At 35.3% G+C, this 13,795-nt stretch overlaps 1 pseudogene; it reads right to left on the minus strand.

Annotated features, from left to right (window-relative positions):
• Window positions 1-116: 116 nt before the first annotated feature.
• LOC111149222 lies at window positions 117-1,307 on the minus strand (annotated as a pseudogene).
• Between the last annotated feature and the right edge of the window lie 12,488 nt (window positions 1,308-13,795).

The raw sequence follows: 13,795 nt of genomic DNA on the forward strand, positions 1-13,795 counted from the left end.
AAAACATGTCTTCTTTGTAGCAGCTAGGCCCTGCCACCACTGTGCTTGGCTGAGTTCACAAATCTGTTGTAACCTGTAGCTTCCCTGTCACTTCTCTGGCTCTCCTCTCCTGCTAAGCTTTGTTTCCTGGCAGTAATTAAAACCTTCTGCCACTGCCATAGCTGCTGCTGCTGCTGGAACCACCATAGCCACCTTGGTTTCGTGGTTTGGCGAAGTATTGGCCTCCACCACCATAAGGGCCAGAGCTTCTGCCTCCAAAATTGCCTCCTTTCATGGGTCCAAAATTTGAGGATTGATTGTTGTAATTGCCAAAATCATTATAGCTTCCACCACCTCCAAAGTTGCTTCCATCATTACCAAATCCGTTATAGCCATCCCCACTGCAACCATATCCACCACCACCTCGACTGCCACCAAAGCCACCTCGACCACTGAAGTTTCCTCCGCAACCAAAGTTGTCATTCCCACCAAAACCACCTCCACAACCACCACTGAAGTCTCCAGAACCACTTCGACCTCTTTGGCTGGATGAAGCACTAGCCATCTCTTGCTTAGAGAGCGCTTTCCTTACTTCACAGTTGTGGTCATTCACAGTGTGGTATTTTTTTTTTTTTTTTAAGAATTTATTTATTTAGTTGACAGAGAGATCACAAGTAGTCAGAGAGGCAGGCAGAGAGAGAGAGGAGGAAGCAGGCTCTCCGCAGAGCAGAGCCCGATGTGGGACTCGATCCCAGGACTCCGAGATCATGACCTGAGTCAAAGGCAGAGGCTTAACCCACTGAGCCACCCAGGTGCCCCCACAGTGTGGTATTTTTGAATGACAATCTTGTCTACAGAATCATGGTCATCCAATTTACAAAAGCAAAACCCCTCTTTTTGCCACTGCCTCGGTCAGTCATGATCTCAGTCACTTCAATGTTCCCACACTGTTCGAAATAATCTCTTAGATGATGCTCTTCAGTGTCTTCTTTAATGCCACCAACAAAAATCTTTTTCACAGTTAAGTGGGCACCAGGTATTTGAGAATCTTCTCTTGAGACAGCCCTGTTTGGTTCCACAATTCTTCCATCCACCTTGTGTGGCCTTGCATTCATGGCTGCATCCACCTCCTCCACAGTGGCATACATGACAAACCCAAAGCCTCTGGAGCACTTGGTGTTTGGATCTCTCATTACCACACAGTCCGTAAGTGTTCCCCAGTGCTCAGAATGGCTCCTCAGACTCTCGTCGGTTGTTTCAAAGCTCAGACCTCTGAAGAAGAGCTTCCACAGCTGTTCAGGCTCTTTGGGAGACTCTGACTTAGACATGACGGTGGTGGGAGGGGAGACTTTAACGATGCTTACTCAGCGGCATCCATGGACAGAAAGGAGTAATTTAACGAAAGTATCTTTTTTCCTCCATTTCTGTTAACAAGCTTACTTTTAATCCCAATAGAAAAATGTTGGGAAATTCTATTTCAGACATGATATTCTATGTTGGGACTCAAAGGCGAATAAACCATATAGCCCTTTTCTCAAGGAGTTTATAATCCGCAAACTTGTACAATTTAATGCACATAATTCTCTTTCTTTCAATATTAGGCGTGGCTTGTTTCAAAGCAACATTCTCTGAGAAATTAAGCATTATATATATGAAGGTACTGGACTGCTGCTAAAATAGACAGAATTTGCTGAGTGAAATTCTGGAGAGAAGATGATCTCAGAGAGAGCCCAATATTCACTGCTAGTTTTCTCCCTTGAGGTGCTGGTCTATTCAGAAGCCATGAGAACGTTATCAGAAAGAAGTAGCTTAACAGAAAGTAGTGGCAGCTGAGATGCTGAGAACCAGAGCAGCCAATTTTTTGATACTTTCATGCATCTAGGGGGACAAAAATTGGATTTCAATGTTTGCCAACACAGACAATCACTGGTAAACATTCCCATACTTTCAGTTGTGATTAGGAAGGAATAACCATAAGAGTCAAAGTAAATTAGAAATTGACCAGTATCAATTAGCCTGAGACATGCAACAAATCCCCCAAACATTGGTAGCTTCAAACAACAACGATTCTGAAGTTTGGCAATTCGGTCCGTTCTCGCCTTGGCTCACCAAAGTCCGTGGACGGTTTGGCAGGGGCTGTGTGATTTTAAGATGTCCTCATTCATATGTCTGATTGTTGGTAGGTTGTCAGCCAGGCTGCCTGGGTTATTTTACACAGGTTATTCACACTGTGAAGGCTGGGTTTCCTTCCTCGGGGAAAGTCATGGCCAATGTGCAAGTACATTCCCAGATCTCCTTGTATCCCATTTGCTATGCTAACATTGGCCAAAATCAAGTCACTTTGTCAAACCCAGATTTAAAAATTAAACAAATAGTCTGCACATGAGCTGCATAGAGTTTAAAGCCTGCCTGCCTCCCTGCCTTCCTTCCTTCTTTCTTCCTTTCATTTTTCTACCACAGTCACAGGTTTAGGTCCAGATTCAAGTCAGATTAATTGTAATTTGAGTAAGGGAATCTCCCCTGGTTGCTAGGAAAGGGGAATTTCTCTATAGGTAAAGAAAGATAACATTATCCAGAGGATAAAATTATCTCTACAGTTTTTCATATATGGTATCTGGTACTCAAAAATAACATGACATCGAAAAGATAGTAATTAAGTGAAAGGCAAAAGAATCTCTTGCCCACAGGAGATCCAAATATTAATGTTATTACTCACAGACTCTTAAATAACTAAATATTCAAAAAGTTAAAGTAAATCAAATATCATCTTTTTAAAATATTGAGAATATAAGACTCTTGTCAATATTATATATCCTAGGCAAAATCTGATAACAGTGAATAGATAGTCCTTGTTTTCTGCACTCAAAGAGATAAATTATTAGGGGCAGTAAAAAATATTTAGAGAACTATAGAATTAATTTATAAACAACAAGTCCTTACAAAGTCTCCAGGAAATGTCTACCTGTATTCTTAGTCCAAATATTTTATGTTTTAAGTTTTGTTAATTATATAACAAAGAGGTGCTAATAATTAATTTTCTAAAATTAATTAAAATAGTAACCAGCATTTCTTGTATACTTATGTGAATAAAATCAGTCAAAAAGAGAAAAGTATCAAAGTAATGAAAAAAATCACAGAACTGTTGAATTATATTTGATTAAATCTGTGCCTTAGGGAAGAGAAGTAAACCACAGAAGGAATGAACAGTGAAAACTGTCATCTTGTCCTTATCTCTCCAGCTTTCATCATGACTAACATGTTATATCTAAAAAAAATCATATACAAAACATATTATACCATACTAATGTCCAAAAAAGATCTTAAATTCCTCAAGTCTTGCATATTAGAGATTGCATGAAAAACAGAAGATGTTAATACCTTTACATCTTGAGTAAAACTAAGTAAGAATGTCTTGTGTTTAGTTTTATCAAATCTAGCTTAAATTTCATATAATCAGAATCTATAATTTCCAAGTAAAAAACTGAACTTGAGGTTTTGCTTGTAAATTCTGCCTGAATATTTTTATTCAGAGAGGCAGTTTTATATTAATATCCCTTGTAAGGACTCAACTAAAAAAAAAAAAAAAGAAAGAAAAAAAAGTTTTAAAATTTTATCTATTTATTTTGAGAGAGAAAGAGAGTATGTGAAAGAGAGAGCATGAGCAGAGGGGAGGGGTAGAGGGAGCAGGAGAAGCAGAATGCCCACTGAGCAGGGGACCCTACACAGTACTCCATACCAGGACCCCGGGATCATGATCTGAGCTGAAGGCAGATGCTTAACCGACTGAGCCACCCAGGCACTCTCACCTAAAAATTTAAGTCAATACTCAAATTTGTCTTTGACACACATTACTAATTAATATTCAGAATAGCACACAAATACAGATGCTCCTTCCAAAATCCAATAAGGCCTACCAAGACTGTGCTTCTCTTAGAGGTAGTGGATACAAGATACATTTATTCACCTTTCACTAAAGTGATATTCTAACACATCTCAGACTTTAAAAAGTTCACTGAAGTGCAGGCCCTTGAAATTTAGTTGGTTTTCTCTGAAACCTCTGATATTTCATATGTTCTTAAGGTAACTATGATTCCTGTTTTTCAAGTTCACCATATTCTATCAGCAGAATGTCATCAATATAATAGACCAGTATGTGGCCTTGGTCTTGAGAGATGATCACCTCCTTGTGAACTCAGTTGGGACAGCAGAGGAGCTGATGTAGACAGAAAGAGTGACATTTTACTGCTACCCATGCTAAGTGAAAACAAACTTGGCCACCTTTATCTGCTTATTGCTTGCAGGGAGTCAGGATAGGAGAGTATTGTCAGATTCCTGACTTTTTACCAATTGTTATCAGGAACTATTTTAACTTTCTTCATTGAACAGCATTCAATTTAAAGTCAGTGTCTGATTAGGTTTGTAATCTCATGTCATTTGTTCCACAACACTCTGTCTTTTGCTCAGGAGAAACCAATAAATTAAAAGGGGATTGAAAGGGATGGCTGATGTTGTATTTTAGTCTTTGATTGTGGCACCAATCACTGCAATTCACCCATGTGACGTGAATCTCTGTAATTCACAATATTGCTTTTCATTCACTATTCTGGTAAGGAGGGCTAATGCTGGTGTTCTTCCCAGAGTAGCTGTTACTCCATTTGTCAGACGTAGTTTGCCGCTAATATCTGTTCCAACTGCTTATTGAAGACCTGGAAACATAACTACAATAGAGGACCCAAAGGACACGGGTTTAAATGTTTTTTTGGGAAAACTCCACTTATCTGATCCCTGAACTCCAATCTGAAGCATTCTGTGTCTCCAGTGGAAGAGAGCCTCCCATAAACCCTGAAAGTTCTTGTGCCATTTTCTCATGTGTACAGAGAATTTTGATTATTGGAAATTTTTATTTTATGCTCAAGTAAAGAATTTAAGGATTATATATAATAATACCACCAAATGTATAAAATAAAAGACATGTGAAATGCTGGAGAAAATATGTACTCTAAAAATTCATTAAAAAATGTATATGGAATTTTATAAAATACTAAATGTAAAAAAATTAAAGCTGTGAATAGTATAAAAAAGGAGATGCATAAGTTGATAACTGACATATGAAAACAAATATTCAATGAAAACAAATGTTCAACTTCAGTAATTATCAATGAAAGGGGAATTAAAAGAAAATGATAAAAAAAATTAATTTTCTTCTTCTAAGCCTATAAATGTCCATACCATAATGACCATAATCAGTTGGTTCAGGGTTGAAAACTCATCCAAGTTGGGATAATAAATTCCCGCTTAAAAACTTTGGTCTTGGGACTAAGACACCTAATCTGCTTTTTTATAGATTTTTAAATCTTTAGGATGTAAAATTTAAAACTTTTGGCAGTCACAATACACCCATGTGGAGAAAGGTGATTATATTATTTAAACAAAAAGTGGTTATTAACATACAAAAAGAAACTGAGATAAGAATTGAAAAGGAGCTCTAAAAATATTTGATTTGTTGGTTTGCAATTTTTCAGAGTCTATAATAAAACTTGGTTGTTTAACTCTGTGTTGGATTCTACAACACAAAGCCTTCTCCTTTTGATTGAACAATGAAGGGGAACACAGTATGCCTCCCTAAACTGGGTCACTTTGTCATGTGGATTAATTTGAACCAAAGGCAATCAAGAGCTAGCAGACTCCGGAAAAACTTTTACCTCTTGGTTAACTGCCTAAGAGTATTTAGATAAGGAGCTTATCCCTGAAAGAGAGCTATTAACAGAGATAACTTTTTATCTGAAAACTTTACCTGTCTAGCAATGAAAATATCTGATTAACAAACTCCTCTTATCTTCCTGTTAATTGCCCTCCTCCTTTTGAATCCCCAGGCTACTTTCCCATCCCTTATCTCAGGACGGCATATAAACCTCAATTGCCTTTGGTCCTCATATTTTATGGGGACTCTATATGAACAAAATTAAATTTGCTTCTTTTATTGATCTGTCCGATGTCAGCTTAATTACTAGATCATCCAAAGAAACTAAAATGAAAACAAAGGAAATTTTTTCTTCTTCCACAGTCACTTTGATTGAATTTCTATTTTTTTGCAACAAAAAGCATTCAAATAATCAGTTCTTAAAAGCAACTTTCAAATAATCATGGAGAAATATGATAGCATAAAATAATATCCACAACAGGGACACCTGGGTGGCTCAGTCATTTAAGTCCTGGCCTTTTGATTTTGCTCAGGTCATGATCTCCCAGTTGTGAGGTGGAACTCCACCTTGGGCCCATTACTTGGTGGGGCATTAGCTTGAGATTCTCTCTCTCCCTCTTCTCCTCTGCCAGCCTCCCCCACCTGCATGCTTGTGCACATTATCTCTCTCTCTCTCTCTCTTTCTCTAAAAATAAATAAATCTTGGTCCCCTGGGTTGCTCAGTTGGGTAAATGCTTGCCTTTCACTCAGGGTCCTGGGATCAAGCCCCACATTGGGCTCTCTGCTCAGCAGGGAGCCGCTTCTCCCCCTCACTTTCCCTCTGTGCTCTCTTTCTCAAATAAATAAATAAAATCTTAAAAAAATAAAAAATAAATAATAAAAATAATCTTTTAAAAAATATCCACAGTATTAGACAATTTTTTTTAAAAAAAGGATGTTAAAAATTTGGCAGAATTTGATAAAAATTTATTTAAAAACATTTGCATATTAAAGTTTGCATATTAAAGTTTACATGAATTAATAATGATATTTTATTGATGACTGTCTCTAGGTATGGAATAAAGTATAATTTTATCCATTACATATTTTATATATTACTTTTGTTAATTATTATTTACATAAAATATTGACATATAAGGGTATAAGTTATTAATTTAAATATAGTCATCTCAGGAGTACTATTTGATTCAACACAAAATTCAGACTGCCTAGAACAGTGAAAAGTGAGAATGTTCTTCCAATACGATCATAATTTTTTTCCAAAAGTTGATGGAAGGAAAGTTTACAACTGTGTCTTTGAGAAATTCAGAACCTCTTCTCTTCTAAATCACTGATGGAAAGCAAATTTCTTTGAGACCAGAGACAAAGATATGTTATTGTGAACTTAATGTCTCGTTTATTAAATGAAAGGTTCACTTGGCACCAGAACTTCAAGGGTAATATTAGGAAGGATAATAATTTTTCATATGCTACTTCTGAATACTTTGCTCATTTAGCTACCACATATTTTACCCTGGAGACTATGAACAGAGATGAATGTAGCTAAAAAGTTTTTTAAGTGATTATTATCAGCCATCTTCCATAACTAGGGAAACCCAAATAATGTTCACAGCAAAGGATTAATTTTGAGTGACCAGTTTAGGTAATTTTTAGAAACCGAAATTTGTACAATACACTGCAATTAACGAACAAAATAAATAAATAAATAGACCCAAAGAATATTAGAATTCCCATTTGAGTTTTTCATTGTTATATTTTTTAAAGCTCTTATCACAAATTGATACTCTACATATGAATATATGTGTGTAGGCATTTATATACATATATAATATCATATATATGTATACATATATATTATGCATATACATATATAAATATATGTACATATATACATACATATGTGCAGAAAATATATATTTATAGTATGTGTATACATTATACATATATATTGTATATATATCATATATATACACACACATATGATTCATCACTTTCACTATTCTTACCTTTATGAGATTATGAATTCCATGATAACAAAGGTTGTTATGCATGTTGCTTACCACACTTCCCCATCGCCTCTCATAATGTCTCACAGAAATTTGTCTTATTGAATATTTGTTGATTAACTGAAATTATATTCCTACTTCTGTATTTTAATATTCCTTGAGCATATTTTATTCAACCATTCTTACACCATTCTCATTCAACATATTCTTTAACTTTTGCCTTCCTAATTTCTAAAATTCTCTTTTATAATTATTTCTATATTTACCAAAAGAATCTAAACCTCTGTGCTCGTTAGTGTTTAATAGTCTCTTCAGTTCCACTTCATTATCTCAAAGTTAATTCTGGCAATAAATAAATAAATGTTGTTCTGACAAACACATACTACCTTTATAAAGCTTTGCAATCTTTTATTCTTATATCTTTAGGATTTATTATGTAAAAAAAATTGTCTAGCTAGTATTTTCTTGCACCAAAGGATTCATTAGAATATCATTATAGTACACATATATATTGTCTGTTATTTTGTTTTTGTGAGGCATACTGAGTGTCAAGCTGTTTTTCTTAGTCTGATATCTGGAATGTTCCTTAGAGTTTTAATAACACCACTGTCAATAGAAAAATCAGGTAGAACAGCTGAGTGCTGCTGGGTTTGGTGTCCTGCCAACTGGACAAGTTACCAGCATGTTTACCTCTGTGCTCTGTTGCCAGGCTCAGTGGTACCCTTTTCAGTAAACAGAAGCCGATCCTCAAATTCCTTTACTGAAAATGCGCACTTTTCCTTTGCAATAGATAATGCACTTGGGTTCCTTATTATTTTGTATGTTTTACAAAAAATTTAAAAAATTATTTATAAAAGTAACAGAACACTGGAATATGAATTCTTGTGTTTAATGCTATTTCAAGATACCTTGTGTGTAGAAAACTGGTGCTTTTAGTCAAATGAAATCTGTAAAATGTGTAGACCTTTCTCATTTTGTTTTGTTTTTATTTTAGTGCTGGTTTTGTTTTGCTTTGTTTTATTTTACCGCCAACAAATTTGAGAAACTGTTAAAAAGAACTATTCATTAAAGCCACATTAGCAGAAATTTGTGAATGACTAGTTTATTTTTGAGTCACTTGATACTTTCTTTTAGAATAGAAATCTATTTTCAAATAATCAATTGGCATGCAATCTGCGCTGTGCTTAATTTAATACATAATAAAGTCATCTAATAAAAATAGAGATAATTTTACTCTTTAGGAAAATAAATGCATATCCATGGAAATTATGGATACAGTATCAAGATATAAATTCAGCCTGATGAGCTAGAAACTCAAATAAAAAAGGGCTGAACAAAATATAATTGTTCTCCTTTTCTCACTAAAAAACTAAGATAATATGGCTTTATATATTTCCTGTGGCCCATTGTTCTTCTCTTTTTATAAATCCATCCCTAGAATTCTGCCTTAATCTGCAGAATGTAAAGTCCTTGGTCATCATGTCCATATTCTAGCTAGAAGCAAAAGTTAAAGTCTTTAGGAGGACTGAAAATCTCAGTTAGAATCTGATCTTGGAAGTTGTTTTATTACAATATATGTTAAATTCACAATCTATTTAGGTCATTATATGAAAGGGGGAGCATGTATAGAGAATCCCAAGAAATGGAGAAGGGACTTTTTGTTATATTTTTGTCAGTAATGTGAATTCTAAATACCACTGACTCTTCCTTGGAAGGAGAAAAAACAACTTCTCTATTCTGAATAAAGTATATATACTTCTCAAAGTATGATTTTCAAGTGGACTGAATTAACTGATATAGCACATTTGATAGTGAACCTGGATTTCATGTGCTAGTTAATTCAGCAAAAGGTAGGTCTTACTATTTAGTCAGCTAGTTGATTGAATTTGCATTTAGTTACAGCCTATGTGAATTTAAGCTACAATGCAAAATATTCTTTAATAAATGTAAATATTATCAAGTGTTAAGAAGATAGAAAAAATGAAGCAGAATTAAAGTGCTCTACCCAGTGATCAAATCTGTGTCTGACAGGGCTCAGACAATATGTACTGTCACTGAGTATGCATTGGTGAGAGGAGTGTCAGTCTTTTTGAAGTGTACCACAGGGATTGTCCTCCAAAGGGCAGAATTAAGACAGGAGATGTCGCTATTGAGATGTACTGTCTAATTTGAATGAAGATGGCAGAATTCCAGAATGTCAGAGAGAAAGCAATAGCAATTAATTGCCAGTAATAAGAAGAAGGTGATGACCATAATCAGTATCTAGGTAAGAATGGCATTCAAGATGGTTAACAAACAGGGATCTTTGGTGTGGTTAAAGAATTTGTAGGGCCCACATATAAAGATGTCTGTCAGCTACTCTATGACTCAGCAATTGCACAACTGGGTATTTACCCTGAAGATACAAATGTAGTGATCCGAAGGAGCACGTGCACCCGAATGTTTATAGGCAATGTCCACAATAGCCAAATTATGGAAAGAACACAGATGTCCATCAACAGATGAATGGATAAAGAAGATGTGGTATAAATATAAAATGGAATACTATGCAGCCATCAAAAGAAATGAAATCTTGTCATTTGCAATGACATGGATGGAACCAAGGGTACTATGCTTAGCGAAATAAGTCAATCGGAGAAAGACAACTATCATATGATTTCCCTGATATGAGGAAGTCGAGAAGCAACGTGGGGGGTTTGGGGGGTAGGAAAAGAATAAATGAAACAAGATGGGATCAGGAGGGAGACAAACCATAAGTGACTCTTAATCTCACAAAACAAACTGAAGGTTGCCGGGGGACGGGGGTAGGGAGAGGGTGGTGGCGTTATGGACATTGAGGAGGGTATGTTTTATGGTGAGTGCTGTGAAGTATGTAAACCTGGCGATTCACAGGTCTGTACCCCTGGGGCTAATAGTACATTATATGTTAAAAAAAATAATAAAATAAAGTAAAAGGAAAAAAAATAATGAAAAAAATAAAATAAAGATGTCTGTCTTAATTTGGATTCCCTAAATCCAAGACTGAGAAAATCTTACATACCAATTCTTTATCAGAGGATGCAATCTCAGGGAAACAAAAATGAAGAAAAAAATACAAAGTAAAAATGCCCATTTTGCAACTTCTAATCAGTATTTAGGATTTTGCTAGACACCCTGACCAGTGCAATACTAAAGACAGAGAAATACTGTAACAATCATAAAAGGGTTAATAAATCTGGCATTATTTACAGAAGAAAATATGTATAATAGAAGAGATCCAAGGCCTGAGAACCAAGATATACAAATGTTTAAAGCTTGAGGCATTTTGGAGAAACAGAAGGGGAGTTGGAGAAGGAATAGACAATAAGTAGGAGGGAAAGCAGGAGCATATTCTTACGGGATTTTTTCTCTGTTGGTGCCCACAGTTCTTGGTCATGCTGCTTCAAAAAATGAAGAGTTGGACCAGACAGAGTGGTGGGCAGCAAAGCAAGGTTTATTGAGTGATAGCAAAGTGATAGTACAAAGCTCTCGAGGATGGAGGGGACCCAAGAGGGTTGCCACTGGAGTTTCTAAGTCTAGGGGTTTTTATGGGCTTGGTGGGGAGCCTGCTTTAATCTGATGAACCCTCCCTACACCTGTCATCCAATCAGTTTTTTGTCACATGAGAAAGGATTAAGGTCTCCTTCCAGAATGGCATAAAATCCTTTTAAGGGTGGTTTTCTCTTAGGGTGGGGGTCCACTGGTCTCTTAGGATGAGGGGCCCCTTGTCCCTGCCTGCCTGCCTTCCAACTTTCCTTCATCAGTATGAGATCTACTAATATAACTGAAGCATAGATTTCAAAGAGAAAGCAAGATCAATACAAATGCTGTTTATATTTCAATGATATTGAGGGTTTTATGAAGATGGAGGTATGAAATATATAAAAATTTTTTTTTTCTGGAATAGTGGGGCAAAAGTCTGAATGGAAGGGGTTGAAGAAAGAATGAGTGGGAGTAATGAAAGCAGTGAGAATCAGGGTCAGTATGCAATTTATTACTTAATACAGGTAACTTTCATCCTGGAAAAAACCTGTATCAGATGATCAGCACATCTAAGCTGTGACTCAGATAACAGATGTGTGATTTGGCTTCAGTAGAGTACAAAACTCTTTCAATGAGTTTTACTGGGAAAAAAACAAAACAAAACAATAGTGGGGAGGGTATGTGAGTGCTGTGAAGTATGTAAACCTGGCAATTCATAGACCTATACCCCTGGGGCTAATAATACATTATATGTTTATTAAAAAAATTAATAAAAATAAATAAAAATTTTAAAATTATATTAAAAAAGACTTATAGACTTTTGATACAGGAAAAAAAAATTTCCTCATTTGATCACAAGAGTAAGAGTGAAAAATATATTATGCAGTTACATTTTTGTAAGACTTTTTGTTTTGTTTTGCTTATAAGAACTTTTCCATTAAATTGATTGTCTACCCTTAAAAAAAAAAAAAGAAAGAAAGAAACACGGTGGCAACAGAAGGGAGTGGTGGGATCCAGACACATTTGTTTTGGTTTGTTATTTGTTTTCAAATGGATGAAATGGATTTTCATCTTTCAAATGGATAAGTACATGTTTGTATGCTGATGGAGATGCACCTGAAAGGGGGAAGAGTTATAGATCCATGGCAGTAGGGTAGACTTGCTAAGGCATTTTCAGGAGACGTAAAGAAAGGTCAGATCTAGTGGACAAAAGGATATTCACTGGATAAGGTGTAAACATTAATAATCTACCTATAATAATAGGAGAAAATGTGGAATGTTGGGCATAGGTACTAGTTAGAAAGATGTGGTGGTGGAGACCTAAAGAAGTTCTCAATTAAACATGAATTGAAGTCATCATCCAAAAATAAAAATGGTGGATAAAATAAAGCTCTTTATCACTATGAAATAGATATGCTTAATGAAGTCAGTAAAGTTTTAATTAAGAAGATCAGAAATGTAATCAACCATTAAACATTAAAACCTGGTTCACATTATAAAACAAACCACATTTTCTATCATTTGAAGGAAAAAATGAAAATACAATAACAACAGAAATAATAATGTAAATTAGCATACTTTTATGGCAAATAATATATTGAAGGCTTTCCTAAAGAGAATTCTTTTTAAAGCTATAAGGAAGTGGTGCCTGGGCAGCTCAGTTGGTTAAACATCTGCCTTCAGCTCAAGTCATGATCTTGATGTCCTGGGATAGAGACCCTCCCCCCACACCCTACACCACTGTGGGGCTCCCTGCTCAGTAGGGAGTTTGTTTCTCCCTCTTCCTGAGCTGATCCCCCTACCACCTCTCCCGACTCATGTGCACTCTCTCTCTCAAATAAATAAATAAAAGACTTTTAAAACTATAAGGAAAATGAAAATATTGCTATAAATACATGCATATTACATGAACGATGTTATTGATATAATTTCAAAGGGCTACTAAGTATATTATACAATCAGTAGTAAAGAAAACACTTTAAAATTAAACAGACTATTTGCCTACTTAATCAACAATAATCTTTTAATAAATTACTTTGGTCAGATTATGTAAACATACACACACACACACACAACTCACAAGTTGCTGGTAGGCAATTAAGCTTGAGAAAAAAGTTCTGAAAATTTAGCAATAGCATTCATAATTTTTGATCCAATAATTTTTCTTTAGGATTTTGAACCTAAGTAAGTAATCTGAGATGCACACAACTATTTATCTTTAAGGAAATTATATATAACACTTTCTACAATTATGAAAAATTAGAAAAATAATAAATGTTTAACAGTAGAAGATAAGTTAAACAACTGTATATCAATATTTCAGATTATTCTACAGTTTCAAAATACTTAATGACATGGATAAAGGCTTATAAAATGTTATGGACTGATTCATGTCTTCTTAAGACATATATGTTGAAGTCCTAACCGCAGTATACTTCAGAATGTGACTATATTTGGAGAGGGCCTTTAAAGAGGTAATTAAGGTTAAATGAGATAATATGGGTGGCTCTAATCTGATATGACTAGTGTCATAAAAACTTAGGGAGGGATCCAGGGAGATATACACACAGAGGAAGAGCCATGTGAGAACACAGAGAGAAGGTGACTA

This window comes from Enhydra lutris, unplaced genomic scaffold (genome assembly GCF_002288905.1).
Source record: "Enhydra lutris kenyoni isolate GAN:26980312 unplaced genomic scaffold, ASM228890v2 scaffoldscaffold21, whole genome shotgun sequence".
NCBI lineage: Eukaryota > Metazoa > Chordata > Mammalia > Carnivora > Mustelidae > Enhydra > Enhydra lutris.